Source organism: Castor canadensis, chromosome 1 (assembly GCF_047511655.1).
Source record: "Castor canadensis chromosome 1, mCasCan1.hap1v2, whole genome shotgun sequence".
NCBI classification, from domain to species: Eukaryota; Metazoa; Chordata; class Mammalia; order Rodentia; family Castoridae; genus Castor; species Castor canadensis.
The window spans coordinates 22,222,818-22,236,139 of NC_133386.1; the positions used below are offsets into that span (position 1 = coordinate 22,222,818).

A 13,322-nucleotide genomic window follows, 5' to 3' on the forward strand; every position below is an offset into this window, starting at 1 on the left:
AGCTTATTTGAATATTTATTTATGTTTGTCATTTCTTTCCTGCCACTTTGAACCCTGAAATGTTTTCAAACTGTGAGATTCAGTCTAGCTCTTATATTAATGGTAGTGGGAATCCTCAACTTCTAAAGAAATCACCACACATGCACATCAAACTTTTCCTGTTACAGATTAGTATTTCCTTTCCTGGAGGATAGAATTGGCAAGACGTTCTATCAGACTGCTTCCTCACATCTTATCTGAAGCCCTAGGATAGACAGGGCCAGGATGTTTCTTGTGGTATATGTGGCTCTCCTCAAGGAATTACCCCACCGTACAGGTATTTTCCATTTTTGGAAGCATGGATACGATCTTTGCAACTAGTGGTCATGCTCAGAAGTATGCAGATCAGTGAGACTGAGAAATTTAATTTAACCTCTTTGGGTTGATTTTTACTTTATTATTCTTTTTTCCTTACCTCATTCATACGTTTTCTACTTCCAACTGGCAGCTGTGGGTGACAGGTTTGGGTCTTGCAGGATTTATTCTATTTTTATTTTAGCTTGTTTATATCGAATGGGAAAACAAGGCCTTCACTTTTTTCTCTTATTTGTTTGCACACTTATTTGTGAATATTTGCTCAAGTGTAGCATGCCACCAAGTTCACCTGCGTTGTATATAGCCAGAAATTCAAGTTGAACTAAGAGACCTATGGGCCTTTGTGATAGAACTCTTAATCTAAAAAGAACTCTTCATTTGAGTTCTTTTACTTCCAAAGGAATAAAAAATATATTTGCATGTCATATGGATAAATGGCAATAATTCTCACTATGCCAAATATAAATTTTGAGTTTTTGTAGTTGGTGAACATGTGTTTTTGTAGAATTACTAAAATATTTGATTTAAAGTTTATGTTAATTTAGTAGTTGTTAGGAATGTTTCAAAAATACCCCAACCCAAAGTTGTAAGTATCTTTCAATTCTAGAGAGACAAAAGAATGAATTTCATTTTAGTATTATTTTTCTAAATAGAATAAATTTGTGTCTGTATTGTCTTCTAAAACATTTATATATTCTTACGTCTTATATCTGTGGCCTTTAAGAAGAGAACAGAACTAGTCTGGAGTTTGCATCTAGATTACCCATTTACTCATTCATTTATTCATTCAGGATAGGGATTAGTTACTTTTATTCTTCATTCTGGTAAATGCAAGATACAAGAAATATGTCACTAGGGAACACTAAACAATACATGAAAATGGAAAGTTATAAGTAGATAGAAAATTGCTATCTGATCAGGAAACGTAATAGTGTCATTTTGATAAATCATTTATCAATTTAACTATAAATTTCTCTTTGATAATTTATAGGTATAGCCTTTGCAGAATATCTAGAACCTTATGTGTTTTAAAGTATGTGTATTGGTTAACCCTTACCAGTTGACAGGAATAAGATTTGAAATACTTTGATTACTTGACTTTTCTACTAAGTATGGTAAAAATGGAACTGTGCAGAGAGTCCTCGTGTCAGCTGTTTTCCTGAGTTACTTAAACATATACTTGATGGGAATTTCTTCTGGGTTAAGAATTAAATAATAAGGTTTGCTTTAAGGAGCTAACTTCAGATACTAAAAGAAGTTTCTAAATATACATTTTTTTTGTGTTTTTTGAAGCATTGTTTTTAAGAAGCATTGTATTCTGTATAACATGTAGGGTATAAGCTCTGTTCTCTTAAGATTTTGCTTAAAGCCCAGAAATGAACTAGTGGGTAAGGAGAATTTAATCCTATGTTTGAAGGTATTTGTTAATTTATTTTAAATATTTATTAGAATTATAATCATTTATTATTTCTAATTTATATGTGGTCTGTTTTATATGCATATGTTTTACATATTTTAGAAATCTAATGAAAATTAAATTAAAATAAATTAATTCCATTTTAAGGTTGGCTTTACTCTTCAGAACAGATGCAATTAGTTAACATTTTTTGCAGAGCACATTTTAAAATCTTTATATTGATGATAACATTATCACTCAACCTTCTCTTAGAGGATTAAATTTGAGATGTTCTGCATAATTTCTGTGCTGTCTTAAAATTAGACTTTCTTGAGCATGTACATTTAGTTATTTTAGTAAATACATGAAATAAGGATGGTTCTTAATGGTGCGAGATTTCTGAGGTTTATTTTCTAACCTGAAACAAATGATTTTTCAAAGCTTTAGTAACTTATTTCTGAGTCAAATAGCAATATATTGGCAATAATGTGAGTAGCTAATGGTGATAGGGAGGAAGAAGTGATTAATTAGAAAGGCCATTGGTTGAAATATTAGGAAACCAGATCTTGCTCTGGATCTCATAATACCTTGCAGAATTTGGACAAGTAACTCATCTCTCCCCCTTTTCACCACTCAGTCTCTTGATTTTATGTGTGTGTGTGTGTACTTTTGCATTTATATATAAATATATACATATACACATGTATACATATGTATATATAAAACTGGACTTTAGTATATACGTGTGAAACTTCTCAAATTCTGTTTGATGCATAAAAATCAAGACCCTCCCAGATCTTTAAATAAAAATTAGTATGGGATTATTGTGAGAGTCAGTTCTTTAGTCTAGACGTCTAGGAAGCATCCTTCCTTTAGACTTCCAAGTGTAAAAGGGACAACTCTATTCGAAACATTCACTGTACTCATATAAATTGCTGGAAAAAATCATGTTGCAAGATCTGTCCTCCAAGTTTAAGGTCTGGATTATGAACAAAACTAAAAGAGTGATTTTGAGGCATGCTTCATTCTCTTTGGCTTGGGTTGCCATTTTTCCTCCTATCAGGCATTGATTTCAACGTCTGGTATGGAAATGCGAGAGAGGGTTGGAGGTAGTGGAACCTTATGGGAAGGAAGACACCAAAGATGAGCTAAAACTCAAGTGTTTTTTTTCCCTATAAACAAGTACTTAGAAGGCTCAAATTGGAGAATCCTCTTCTCCCGCATTCCTAACACAGATTACTGCTCACTGATAATCAGCTATGGTTTTCTGTCTGGTGAGAAGGGGTAGATGACTCCCTGATGGACAGGAAAGGACATGGGAAGGCCTCCCTAGCTCCTTGGGTTGGATCTAAGTCATTGTGTTGTATGTCTACAAGGAAAAAAAAAATCCTGATGGAACCGATTTCCTGAGAGTCTAGTAGGAGAATCAGTTATAAGCCAAGTTTGATTTGGCCTTAAGAGCACACAACTGGGGAGAAGGCCATGGTTGCCAATATTTGTTGAGTCTCTAGGGTAAAGTTTCAAATGAAGACTCGCAGACATTCTTAATTTGATCAGTGTGAAATCTTTATTTATAAAGAACATGAAATTGCCAGGGATTTCATCTGACCTGTCAATTTACAGATTTGGTGAGAATATTTTTTATCTCCTTTTCATTGTTTTGAATAACAACTTAATCTTCATTAAATAAAGAATTTGAAATACTCTGTTAGTGAATTTTATTCGGGTCATCCTTGACAAGTTTGTTTGCTTTCATTGTTTGCAGCTTTAAAATTTAAGCAGACTGCTTTTAGATTTTCTACTTAGTTTTCTTTTTGTGTGAGAGGGCTACTTTTTAAGTTTTTGAACTCTACAAAATAAGATATATATATGCTAGGGTGTTGACTTACACTCATTCTCAATGACTTAAAAGATTGAAAATTAAAATATAATTTGATTCAAGTACACAAAAATTCAAAGATTAAACTAGTTCAAAAAGCTGTTTTATGAAATATTCAAAATTATGTGTTAAAAATAAAAGGCAAATAAATCTGTTACAATGAATGAATAAAACATTTAAAGTCCAAAATTATTTAAATATCTGAAGCTTTTTAATGTATGTTTTGGAACAGTGACCAAGTAAATCCTCAACATCTTTGTAGAAGTAAAATGATTTGCAGATTTAATGGAAAATGTTGATTTAGATGATAATGCAAATAGTTAACATCATGTTTCTTGCAGTGACATCTTTACAAATACAATACTAATTGTTTAATCACCAAGAGTTCAGGTGTCATGTGCGATTATTCTAAATACTGTATTAATTAATGACTAGACTACTGATCAGAGAACTAAGAGAAGCAAGAAAGGAAATGCTGGGTATGGCTATACTTTGTTAAGTAGGAGTCTTGTGTTCATGCCATCCACGAGCCACAGCTAGGTATTGTCTTTTCTTTAACAGAAACATTAATGCTGCTTAAATCTCTGCTTTTGAAATGGTTCTAACTGCATACGCTGCAGTGTCATAACCCACCTCATCTGGGCATTCAAACTCAGGTTCTTTTTTGGATTGGTGCAAAGAGATAATAAGTTTATTTTGTCCATGTTTGTGGTATGTGGATTTTCTGCAGCATGGAACCCGAGCAAGGCAAGACCTCCTCTTCCCTGGATGTATATGGGCTCTGCTGGCTGTGGGGTGTCTGGGCATTAGTGTGCTCACTGGGTGCACCATCTGCAGAGGCAGCAGAGAGGTTCCTTCCTGAGGACACTAGGGGGAGCTGGCACAAGAAAGAAGAAATGCCAGATGGTGTTGTGACTGGCTGTCAGACTGCCTGTGGGCTCTTGTAAGTCTTCCTTGCTAGAGTCCTAGAAATACTTGGTTGGGACTTTTCAAGGGGACTGGAGGTCTTGTGTGAGCAGGTGGGGCGGGAATAGGAGCTGTGGTTAATTGGTGTTAATGCCACTGCATATGAATTTGCCTGTGTGCTGGTTGGTCTTGTTGAGTAACTCATTTCCAAGTCAATAAATACTCCTTCCTTCACTTGAATAAGAAGCAGGAAGGATGCTTCTATCCTGTAAATCTGTTTGTTCCTTAATGGTCAGAAAGGATAGGAATGGTTTCATTCTCTTTGTGAATATTCTTAGTGGAGGAAGCCAAGGGCACAATTTAATCATTGATCTCATATATTTGGAATTTTAAAGGGATTTATTACTTACTTAGAATGGGGCTTTTATTTAAAGATAGATCAAATCTAGAGAATTAGGTTGAAAAATTAATAACTATTTTTTACTAAGTATTCGTCTCCTTAATAATGTAGGCAACATACAACAGTTTCAGCAATATCTTACTTTGTCATCAATAGAGATCAGAGATAGTTTCATATCACTATCTTGTTGTGGTTAAAAAATCTCAAAGTGTCTTTATGATTATGACTGCTCAAAGTTATGGTGCTTATTAGACCTGCACTGTATTTTGTTCCTAATTGTTAACAAAAACTCATAAATTTACTTAAAATTTATTTGAGCTAACCATATTTCATTGTAATTGGTTTCCTTTGCAATCCAATGTATTTTCCTTTATGTAGTTTAAGACATTATGCTATAGAGGGGTCCACAGGATCTTTAAGACTGTCAAAGAGGGTCATAGCAGCAAGACTAGGAAGCCATGGGCTAGATGAGATCCTGGGTTTTACCCAAGATTAAGTAAGGTCTTACAGCATGTGCTTTACTTTAGGTCAAATGGTGGAAGAGGAAATAAAAGCAGTGTCCTTGATGCAGTGTGTGGTCTCCTGGCCCTTCAACCCTGATCTTAGTACCAGCAAAATGAGGACCCTTTGTCTTCTTCAGCAAGCACTTTATGATGAAGGCCTAGTGTGCTTCCTTCTTTGTTTGTGTTTTCCCGGCTTGTGATACCTTCTCCCCGCCTCTCCTTCCCAGGCCTGCAGTGGTGGTGAGTGACAGTCTCCAGCAGCGCTTAACCACTATCCCATAGCATCACTAGCCATTTACCCCTGATTGCTTGACCCAGCTGTAATGGTGGTATTCAGACCATATTGATATTCCCTTACGACTGAGCATAGTAAGGAGATGCCACCAGCGCAGTACGCTGGAAACTCTTGTCACATTATTTTATCCTCACTTTTTGACTAATATAGACATGAAATAGCAACAGAAAATACAGAATTAAAAGCTAACATTTATAGTTAACTTCATGGTACTGTTTTTATGCACTGTATAACTCTTATAATGGTTTTAGCTATTATTTTTGTCTCCATTTTACAGATAAGAACATTGAGGTACAGACAGGCTTGGAGACTTGCTGGATGTTATTTATATGTTTAATAAATGGCAGAGGTGGGGTTGAAAGCAGATATCTGGCTCCAGAGTCCATGACTCAGGTCAGGATGCTACATGGCCAGTTATTACCACACATTATAGTCATCTGATCTCTAGTTTTCTCTGGTTTGGTGCACATAGATATTTAGGATGAAGGGGGCCTTTGGATTTGTTTTTTTTAAATGTAGTCCCTCCTCAGTCTCCCAGAGCTGTCTCTGAAAGGTGCTGTGTCATTTGGTTTAACGTTTTTTCAGCTTTAATCCCTTGCTTAAATATATTTAGGCAATAAGGCAAAAGGAAAAACATGTTCTTACCCAAAAGTTGAGTAGTGCTGCAAAATGCCAGGTTTGGATTGACGATGCGTATTGTAAGGACATGACAATTCCTGGATCTTTGCTTTTGAAGCCTTCTCATCAGCAACACTTCAAGTACACTTTGAAAATTTGTATTTGCATTAATGTATTTTTTTAAAAAAAGTTTGTTAGTGTTCCTCTTCTTGAACACTACTTGACATTTTGCCAACAAGTTAAAAGTCTGCAAGTCTGAATACTGTCTGAGAAGCCCAGGTCGCTGTAATTAGTCACTCAAACGGCCACGCTCTCTCCTGCACCAGCTTTAGGGATGCTCCCTGGATGCACACATGGAGTTAGGAGGTATGTGGTTCCCCTTGCTTTTGCCAGGCATGCACACCACATTATTTGATAGGGTGAGACAGATGGTGTGGGGCAAACTGAAATGATGAGGGAGGAAAGAAAGTTAAAAAAAAAACAAAAGGAAAAGGGCATTTGATTTTCTAATTTACATTTCGGAAGTGAATTTCAACTCCTGTGACTGACTAATAAATGCAGTGCTGCTGTAAGATTTGAATCCATTAACGTCTGTTTGAACAGATCTAACTAAGTAATCAGCAGGAAGCAATCTTTTCCTTCATGGATGCAGTCCCGAAGTTTGTGGGGTCTCCTCCATCTGAAAAGGTTGGGCCACTGGAAGACATCAAAAATAGTTCTGGGTTTTTCAGAGTAAGGCATACCACCATCCATACCAACCAACATGGAAAATTCCCAGATTTTATTCTTAAACTGAAATATATATTTGTACACACACACACACACACACACACACACACGAGAGACAGAGACAGCAAGCCTGGTGAAGTAACGGTGATAAGGACAGTTAATCAGTCTTCTTACAGCTGCTTCCTGACATTTCTGCAAATTGTTGTGGAAAAATTAATGAAGGTTAGATCAGTAATGGTTTCAAGCTTGGCCAGTGGAAAGTACGACAATGTTTCCATCAGCAATTAAATTGGGCTGCTTGCTTTTTTCTATAGGGGAAGTGGTATGATGTGTGTTCTCCACAGGAAATGGAAAAGGGCAGCTAACTGTGAGGCAGGCACAGGTATGCAGGAGCACCCGAGGAGTACTCCAGCCAGCTTGCCTTGATTGACACTACACATTTGCATCTGCTGCCTGAAAGGTTTGCTGTGCTAGACAGAGAAATGCTTTTTTAAAAAGGCAGCGAGAACATTGAGATTCTACAGAACGGCCATCTCAGAACTATAGATAAACAAACTCTGTATCTAAATGTTGGGAGCCAGAATGTGGAACTTATGACAAACAGAAAGTGAAACTCACCTATCTAATTTTATTTTTCAAACTGAAGGTAGTTCAGTACAGGCCCCATTCACATCCTGTGTAACCCTATGGGATTTTCCCCAGTATTAGTTAAAAATTTTCCCATAGGGTCACACAGGATGTGAATTAAAGTAAACACTTAACAGGCATGATGAAAAGGAAATTAGCTTTCTAAAGGATCCTTTCACTGTTAACATCCTGAGTAGTTATTAGAAACATGGGTAAGGGTCATTTCAGTGTCTCATTATCAAGTTTTTACATTATTAATAGACTATATTATTATTCTTCCCTACTATAGATGAAATGCATTTTTCATATGTCTATTTTCCCTACTGAAAAACATTAAAAAGCCCAGTAAAACTGTAGATCAGTAGTTCTTAGCCTTTAGGGGAATGGATAGTGGCTCATAGACCCATATAGGGCTCATAAAAGCTATTGACACTTTCTCCCGGAAAAAAGATATATGGACACAACCTTTTGTGTATGATTTTGAAAGTTCCAAAACTGTTAAATGAACTTGGACCCAAGGCATTTCTCAATGAACTGAGTTTTAAGTGTTTTTTTTTATGGGCAGATAGAAAACTATATGTACCACCCATAAATCATTAATTTCTTATAAGTAAAGATTATAAGAGGTATTTTAAAAGAAACTTTTAACTGTAGCAATAATGAGTCTTACCTTTTTCCACGTGAATAATGCTTCTTTTTCTTTGAGAGGGAGCTTATGCATTGGACAGCAAATACAAAGTAGTGTTTGAAGCTGTCTGTGTAGCACTCTGAAAGTTATGTTGGCCTGCTTTAGTTTCTTCATCTCTAAAATAGAGGCAGCAAAGAGGTAATAGCCTGTAAACACTCCATGATATATCCATCCACCCATCCATCTATAGTCTCCCTTCTCTTCTTTCCTTCCTCTTAGGTGATCTAGTTCAAATGTTACTTGCTTGCACATCTTCTAGCAACTCCCCAGGCAGATTTTTTTGGCTCTACTTTGTCCTAGGTATTCCTCTATTGCTTTGTAAATCTCTTAACTCTGAAAATTGTGTTATCATTTATTGTGCATTTCTCAAGTTATGAACTTTGAGGATCTTGTACTTATTGATAATGTTTTATTTACCTCTATATATGTTGTAACCAGATTAGACACACAGGCACTTCCTGTTTATTAAGCTAGTAATAGTAGGCTAATGCTGATTGGAAATGAAACCATTCAGATTTGGTCTTGTGATTGTCACTACATTGTGGTTGCTAGTCATCTCCAAATTTGAAAAGATCAGTGTACGGGGAGAGTGAGATTAGTGACAGAGCAGACTCTAGTTCCAAAAAGGTCTTTTCTACTGCTGACTACAAACTCAGAGTATTATAAACCCAAGACACAGTATTTTGGCTAGAGTTTTCAGGTAGGTTAATTACCAAGTGATTTTAGAATGGGTACTATTAAATTTCTAAAATATATAGACCAAATGTATGAATCTCAGAAGAAAATTTGGATCCCCCCTCAAGCCTTAGTTAATATTTTATTTTTAGTTCTAGGGTTAAAGAATACCTTGAAGTACATACTTGATCTGCTTGCCTTTGGATTATTTAAGTCCTCACATGTCTGGGCTAGTACTGTTCAACATAAGGTGAGCAAAAATGTGGCCTGTCCTCAAGGAGCTGTCACTTTTCAACTTCCATTCCTCCTTCACCCCTCCTTCTCCTTCTTCCTTTCCCCCCTTTCTCCCTCTCCCCCTTCTGTCTTGGTCTCCTTCTCCTTCTTCCCTCCATATTCTCCAAAGCTGTTATAAACATATTTATAGGAAACTTAAATAAAAATTTATATAGAACCAGGTTGTCTTAGTACTTGAATGACTTAATGGCAGTAAGCTCTTTTTTCTCTGTTCAGGATGAATGGTTTCCAAGCCGTAAATTATGATTTAAAACCTTTAGCTTTAATAGTGACTTTGAGCCAGTGAGGGTTGGAAGAGAAAAATAGGTAGTTAGTCATAGGAGGTCTTAGAGAAAATTGGTGTGGGAGAAAGAGCAGTGAGTTGGCATGAGGAAGAGGAATGCAGGAGGTAGAGGATGGTGTCAGCTGGTCTGGGGTGAGTTTTTGACAAATAGAAACTATTCATTCCAATATGCACAGTACTAAGAAACCATGAGTACAACACAAGAGGGGATGATGTACTAGGCTACTAGACTAATGCAAAAAACATTAGAAGTAGGACTGAGGTTCTATGGAGGTAAAATGTTGAGTTGTGTGATGAGGTTGTCAGTTGAAATGGGATATAATTACAGAGGCCTGTGTTCATGAGATTAGATAAAGAGGTGAATTAAGGAGATACAAGGAGAAAAAAAATACATACTGGAAATTTGAATCCTATGATTCGAATTGAGGCAAAGAACAATAGGACTGAGTATTTTGATCAACAATCATGGGCCATGGACTGGCTTTCATGAGATGCACACTTTTCCTTTGCTCAGGCATACCTAAGGCTTGTCTCTGCCTGTCAGAATTTTCAAGGCCTTCTTTAACTTCAACCACCTGCATAAATATTTCTTTCACAACACTAGCTCATAGCAATCTCCTTTACTGCATGCATACAGTACTATTATAAATGTAGTGACACTTAGTTGAGCTGCAAAGCTCTAATTTTAATTTTCATCCGCATGCTTCTTTGTCTTGCTAGTGACTTTCCAAATATGCGTAGAATTGGATAGTGTAAAAATAAAATTTCTCTAATATCTAATACAAAATCATGTGGAAAGTAAAACATAATATATGTCCAGGACCTTTATAGGCATTTTGAGTTTTTTGTTATGCCCCCCAAATTTTGCTCAACAACATTAAAAAAGAAGTACAACACAGTTTTTGTTCTTAAAATACAGTTAGTCAAGTTAAATATTTTGTTTAAAAGATTAGTAATATGATGGACATTTAGGATTAGAGAAAGTCTGTTTTGGAATTCTAAATTTTATAGCCTTAAACAAGATTTAGCATGTAAAGAGCTTAGTACAATGCCTGACAGATAGTAAGAACACACAACTATTAATGACATCTGTTGAGCAGGCATCCTAATGACTGAAATTCTTAAAGACTAATCTGTGTTAGTGATGTTGGGGTCTTTGCCTTCTATCTTAAAGGAATGTGATTTTAACATCTCAGTCCCCCTGTCATTATTCACGTAAACCAATGATCTTTTAACTGGCAATTCCATGGACATTTTTGCTGTTACTAAATAAGAGTTTTCTGTTACATTTGAACTTTCTCCTTGAAATATCACTCTTCATTTTTTTTTTCTTGACACCACCTCCCTGGTTTCTCCACTGCCTGTGTGATTACTTCTGCTCAGTCTCCATCATTGGTGCTAGCCTTCCATCAGCCCATTACACATTACAGTACAGAGTTTTGTCACAGGTCTTTGCTATGATTTGAATGTGTTCCCCCAAAAGCATGTGTTTGAAACTTAATCCTCAAGGCAATAGTGTTGGGAGGTGGAGCCTAAAGAGAGGTGATTAGCCATGAGGCTCTGCAATCATGAATGAATTAATGCCATTTTGTGGAAGGGGGCTCGTTATTGATGGAGTGGGTCATTATAAAAGGATGAGTCTTGTCTTGTACCTCTCTTCTCTCTCTCTCTTCCCTTCCACCATGGGATGATGTATCAAGAAAGTCTTACCACAAGCCAATACCTTGATCGCAGACTTGCAGCTTCCAGAACTGTAAGGCAATATATTTTTGTTCATTATAAATTATTCAGTCAGTGATATTCTGTTATAGCAGCACAGAATGACCAAAGACAGCCTTCTTCATTTTCTTTCTTATTGTATATAATATTCAAAGACCGGATGTGTTTTTCCTGCGTGATTTCTTCAACTATGATTGTGTAATAGAAGCTCTAGTTTCTTGCTTCCATACTTCCAACTATATACAGCCATGATTGACATACTGATGTTTTGCCACCAATGTACCACATATATGGTAGTGGTGCTCTGTCCAGTGATGTCATAGCCACCTTAATTTGTGCACATGCACTCTCTATGATGTTCACAAAAGGAAGAAACTATCTAATAACACGTTTCTGAAAATGTGTTCCAGTTGCTAAATGGCACATGACTGTACTAGATATCCCTATTTAAGTAGTCCAAATAAACTTCAAATTCAACATGTCTAGGATCATACTTTGCCTTTAAGACCTGTTTCCATTAAAAACCCCATGACCTTCCAGTCATGAAAACTAGAACCTCAGAATCATCATTCATTCTTTCTTCACCTATGTGTCACCCTGACACACATAACCTTAGTGCTTTCAGATAAAATTCAAAGCCCTTTCTTTATTAGAAGAGGTACCACTATTTAGCTTCTGCCTCATTTCTCTCATCTCACTGTTACTCCTCACAAAAGTTATACTTCAGTAGTACCCACATTTACTTGTCCCCAGAATATACTGTTTCTTCATGCTTCAGTGCATTTACGGTGCTGTTTACTCTGCCTCTGCTGTCATTTTCCAATTTCTCTATTAGGTGAACTTCCTTTCATGTATACCTCAAGACATAAAGGTCATCTCCATTACACTGTGTTTCTTCCTGCTTTCCCTCCTATCTCCCCAGCACATTTAGCCACCTCCTTGCTTCTGTTCCCATAGTGCTTTGCCATACTTGACTATGCATGTGAGAAAACATTTTTCATTTATCTGCCCCAGACCATGTACTCTTGGGTGATAGTGTCTTCCTTATCATTATGTATCCAAGGATGACATGGACCTGCCAGGTAAGCCAATAAAGTAATAAGGGGAGATACTGTGTAGAGAAGGTTGCTATATGCTTTACTTTGATAATATCTGAGTAGATGATGAGGCATCCAGATAGAAATGTCTTGTGGCTTATAAATTATTGAATTTCAATGATTTAACAATATACTAGTTCTTACTCTACTAAAAGGGAAAATTTAAAGAAAATTAATTAAATATGTGTTTCATCTATTTACATATAATAATAAAATCTTGAATGTGAATGGTATTTTCCAGAATCCATAGCATGCAACAATGGAAATGGGAGGTGTTAGTGAAATAAAAGGTGATTCAGATAGAACTAGATGAGAAAAATTAAGAATATTAATCTTTGAAGTGAAACAAGCCCTGTAACAGTTTTGATTGCATTAATATGCAGTGACCAGTCTTATGAACAGTGCATATATCCATCATTAGAAGGAGTATAAAGTGAGACAAGTTTAAAAAGTTATATAACTTTATTAACAGAAAATGAATGCTTGCTTTTTATAGTGAATGAATTTTACCTGTGGGGCAACTGGCCTCATTGAACTTCCAGACCCTGTATTAGTCTGTTTTTTATTGCTGTAACAAAATATTTGGGGTTGGGTACTTTATAAAGAAAAAGGTTTATTTATCTTACAGTTTTGGAGGCAGAAAGTACAAACAGCATGGCACTGACTCTGGCCGGGGCTCCCCCGGCTGCATCATATCATGACAGATGGCATCCCAAAGAGCTTGCATATGGGAGGAAGAGATCATATGGCGAGACAGAAAGCTAGAGAGCAGGGAGAGGTCAGCCTTTCTCTTCTATAAGAACTCATTCTCTGGGGAACTAGTGAGAATCCTATGAGAACTATTTTAATCCCTTCTGAG

The 13,322-nt window shown here is 36.3% G+C and overlaps 1 protein-coding gene across 30 annotated transcripts in view; it reads left to right on the forward strand.

Moving 5' to 3' along the window:
* Hivep2 (HIVEP zinc finger 2) overlaps nt 1–13,322 on the forward strand; it is a 185,088-nt gene that overhangs the window by 110,055 nt on the left and 61,711 nt on the right. Inside the window, exons 2-3 of one of the 30 annotated variants that reach the window (XM_074072991.1) lie at nt 4,360–5,678; nt 9,223–9,320. The exons of 28 other annotated variants lie outside the window; for them this stretch is intronic. The gene's annotated coding sequence lies outside the window, so the exon portion shown is untranslated. The remainder of the gene's footprint in view (nt 1–4,359; nt 5,679–9,222; nt 9,321–13,322) is intronic. One more of the 30 variants, XM_074073040.1, reaches the window with a different exon arrangement.